The sequence below is a fragment of the Daucus carota genome, chromosome 2, assembly GCF_001625215.2.
Source record: "Daucus carota subsp. sativus chromosome 2, DH1 v3.0, whole genome shotgun sequence".
Classification (NCBI taxonomy): Eukaryota; Viridiplantae; Streptophyta; class Magnoliopsida; order Apiales; family Apiaceae; genus Daucus; species Daucus carota.
In genome coordinates, this window is record NC_030382.2 from 10,643,474 (window position 1) to 10,648,406 (window position 4,933).

Consider the following 4,933-nt stretch of genomic DNA (forward strand, 5'->3'; position numbering starts at 1 on the left):
AAACCAGAACTGCAACAACAAATGAATGCTTATTTCACTCATTTTTATCTCAGACAGAACCTAAGAAAGTGGAAGAAGCCTTAAAGGATGCAGACTGGGTGACAACAATGCAGGAAGAGTTAAATGAATTTGAGAGAAACAAAGTCTGGACATTAGTACCAAGACCAAAGAACAGATCAATAGTTGGTACCAAATGGGTCTTCAGAAACAAGACAGACAGTGATGGAATAATCACCAGAAATAAAGCCAGACTGGTAGCCAAGGGATATTCTCAACAAGAAGGAATTGACTATGATGAGACTTTTGCTCCAGTTGCCAGATTGGAAGCAATCAGAATTTTCTTGGCTTATGCAGCACACAAGAAATTCAAAGTGTTTCAGATGGATGTAAAGAGTGCTTTTCTAAATGGAGAGCTGGAGGAAGAAGTATATGTTGAGCAACCTCCAGGATTTGTGGACACAAAATTTCCAGATCATGTCTACAGACTGGATAAAGCACTGTATGGACTAAAGCAAGCACCAAGAGCATGGTATGAAACTCTGGCTCAATTTCTTTTGGACAGTGGTTTCAACAGAGGTACAATTGACAAAACTTTATTCTATCTCAACCATGGTAATGATCTGCTTTTAGTTCAAGTTTATGTGGATGATATCATTTTTGGATCTACTAATCCTAAACTCTGTGAGAGATTCTCAAAGCTTGTGCAGTCCAGATATCAAATGAGCATGATGGGAGAGTTGAGCTATTTTCTGGGACTTCAAGTCAAACAGACTGATGAGGGTATTTTCATTAATCAGTCTAAATATACTAGAAACTTGCTAAAGAAATTTGGCATGCAGGATAGCTCAGCTGCTACCACTCCAATGGCAACAGCCACTAAGTTAGATAAAGATACTGGGTCACCACTAGAAATTACTAACTACAGAGGTATGATAGGCTCACTTCTATATCTGACTGCTAGTAGACCTGATATCATGTTTGCTACCTGTCTCTGTGCAAGATTTTCAAGCAGATCCAAGAGAACCACATCTTGTAGCAGTCAAAAGGATTTTCAAATATCTCAAGGAACAGTTGAGATGGGACTCTGGTATCCCAGAGAATCAGACTTTACACTGATTGGTTACTCTGATGCAGATTTTGCAGGATGCAAAATAGACAGAAAAAGCACAAGTGGAAGTTGTCAATTTCTTGGAGGAAGACTGGTTTCCTGGTTCAGTAAGAAACAAAAATCAATTTCCACATCTACTGCAGAGGCAGAGTATATTGCTGCAGGAAGCTGCTGTGCTCAGATTTTATGGATGAAAAATCAACTGCTGGACTATGGGTTATCTCTTACACAAATCCCTATTTATTGTGATAACCAAAGTGCTATTGCCATAAGGAAATCCAGTACAGCACTCCATGACTAAGCATATCAGCATAAGATATCATTTTATCAGAGAGCATGTGATGGAAGGGACAGTAGAACTTCACTTTGTTCCAACAGATCAGCAGTTAGCAGATATCTTCACCAAACCACTGGCTGAAGCAACATTTACAAGACTTGTAAATGAATTAGGGATGATCTCTGGTCCTCTCTAAACTCTAATACATTGCATAATAATATATCTGTTAGTAATTGTTGTTATAAACTTGATCTACAACTGCATCTGTTATTCTCTGATCTAAACTCTGATGATTATGCACTGATATGACGACTCTGATATTTAAACTCTGACCCGACAAACTCTGATGACATGAATATTCACTGATAAGAGATATTCCTGTGAATAATGTGTTGCAAATACTTGAATTAGATCATGAAAAACTCTGGAGTCTGATTTTTGGGACATTACATATGTGGAAATCTATGTTACAGAAAACATGATTTAAACTTGTTACTTAGACTGCCTTACTTCTTAAATATTAGATAAGTACTCAGTGAAGAACTTGCTTTTACTCCCCTTATGAGCTAAGAGTGATTAGATCTCAGATATGGATCACAAATTTGTTTGCTCTCAGAAAAGAAAAGAAAAGACAAGAAAGAAAGAAAAGAAAGAAAAATCATTTCAGGTACTCCTTTGAGATCTTAGAAATTCTGTGAAAGGAAAGATCCATGTGCACTGCTGGTATTAAGCAAAATGCATCAGAAAATTGTATTTTTCTTGGTGACCTTTCACATTTTCAGATTACTGGAGAAATACTCTGAAAAATAAAAATCTGATGAAGGTTATGACTCACTTACCCTGAGAAGTTTCCTTTCAAAAGATTAATGTCTTACAAACGAGGAGAAACCTTATACTCTGATCCATATTGTGAGAAACTCAGCTTATGAGATGGTTAAAGCATCTTCTTTATATCTGATTCTTTCTAATTTTATTTAAGAAATTTGTCAATCTCTGTTGCAATTAGAATAATCATGTCAACACACACCTCTCACTCCACATCTGTGATTAACAAAAATTTATGACATCGAGTGATTTTTGATTAAATTCAAATAATCGTTTGCAAACTCTGAGGAAAAATTGGTTGTCAGATTTTCCTTATTTATCTCTCATCAGTGCAAAATTTTATGACTAATCGCTGTTTTGTCTCATAATCTGCCATTTATTTAAACTCTGGTGAATAGTCAAACTTTTGATTCAAGTCGGAGTTTAAAATAAATGATATTTTTGGTCAGGAAAATATTAGATTTAATTGTTAAACGCTACAAAATCTATTTGAATTCCTGAGTGGAGAAAAACACGGTGCATGTTGTGTTTTCTCGGAAATTGTTACTCACTTGCAGATACGCACGCAAGTAATAATTACCGACCCACTATTTTTTTGTTACCGTTAGTCATATGCCACGTGTCCCATTATCTCCTTAAGTCAGTAAATCGTGTCTATACAGATATATATATCCGTTTCAAAAAGTTTTTCATTTTTTACACACGATTTTTACTGTTCTCTCTCACTCGTTCTCCATTCTCTACTTTCACTTGTGCATTTCATCAAACATCTCATCTACACTACACATTTCTTGCATTTTTCACAGAAAATGTCTACAAAAGCTTTCGAGTATGATGGTGCCAAGTTCGTCACCAACAACTATGCTGCCCTTCTATCCAATGATGATGCTCCACGTGAGTTTCATCTCATTCAGGATTATCTTGCACACAGTGATCTCATGTATGCTCTGACCCAGCCTGAAGTTTTATCACATGTACAAATTCTCACATTCTGGCGCTCGGCAAGATATAATGATGGAGGTGAACATGGATCTCCCTCGCTAACCTGTACCTATGAGGGTCAGGAGTATTTGGTAACGCCTGAAACCGTTAGAAAGGCGCTTCATCTTCCAGAGCATTCCAAGTTCTCCAGCTCTGTCTCCACTCAAACCCGCAAAGATATGATGCAATTCTTTGGCTATTCTGGTAACACTGACAAAATAGGGGAGCTCAAGCGTCCACATCTCTGCAAGGAGTGGAGCTTTTTCTACGATTGCATCACCAGGGCATTCGGCAACAAATGTAGCAACTTTGATGCCATCCCTATTTTCAGTCAACAAATTGGGTACTCTCTTCTTCATAATCTCAAGTTTGATATGGCTCCTTCTATTTTGAGATTTATTGGAGATAGAAAATCAGAAGATGAGAATATTGTTTATTTTGCTCGTTTCTGTCAATTAATATTCTCTTATTGCTTTCCTAATGTACCCTTGCCTGACTCTGGTACTGAGTTACCGTTTAAGATCACTAAGCGTGCTTTTACTGATCTTATCAAAAAGGATAGTAAGAAACCCAATCCTCCAGTTTTTGCTATTCCTGTTACAGTTCAGGACAAGTTGAGGGTTGCCATGCCAGACAAATATGGAACCCTATTCTCTGATGAGAACTTACCACATCCTTCCTCCTCTACTGCTCACATAGACATTGTTCCAACCTCTGGTCCTTCCCAACAAGGGCCAGTTGTAAAATCTGACCAAACCTTACCCTCTGGTTCTTCCCAAAAAGGGCCAGTTGAAATATCTTCACCAAAGAGAGTTCTCAGGTCCTCCAAATCCCCAACAAAACCCTCTCCTCCTCCCAGAAAAAGGAGATTTTTGCAGAAAATATCAGACTCTGACTCTGATGAAGCACCTGAAACCTCCACCACCAGCAAAGAAACAGAGAAAAAAATCAAGCCAACCACAATCACTGATCTAACTGTTGAGCCACCTCAGTCAGAGGATCCAACCCAGGCCTTGATCCCATTCTCTGATCAACCCTCTGGTGCAGAGCCTGTCATGATTGAACCTATCTCTGCAATTCCAATTGACACAATGGCAGCTGACACACAAATGTCAGAATCATTCTCTGCACACAATGATCAACCAACAGTGACAAAATCTGATGAAGGGTTGAAGTTGAATCAGGAATCTCTGATTCAACATGAAGATAACATTGCAGCTGACACTCTTGTATCAGAAAAAGCTTCTGATGTCCCCAGTCAATCAGAAGATGCACAGATAGAGCTGGTCTTGCAAATGATTCAAGATTCTATGCTTCAACCTGAAGCTATTGTTGCAGCTCCTGCTCAGGAGATCCCTATAGCTGCTAACTCTGATGCAGCTACTGAAGCTCTGGCATCTCATACTCTGAGCATTTTTGTTGATGAGACTGCAGAAGATGATGCAACAGAGGTCACATCCACTCCTATCCAGATTTCTGGTCTTCACCTCTCTATCTCTGAGTCAGTCAGAGATACTATACCTGAAAGGGCTGATTCCCTATACCAGCACTGTCACCAGTCAGAGAATCTTCTCCTATCAGAGCTCCTACAGTTCCAAGCTCTCCACTTCCATCCTCTGTGCCTGTCAGAAGAAAAGTCTGCAATGTCACCTATTATCAAAGGATGTGCACAGCTACACCTCCTTCCATTGAAGACAGACTCACTTCCATTGAGGCTACTCAAGTGTATGCAGTATTACTCT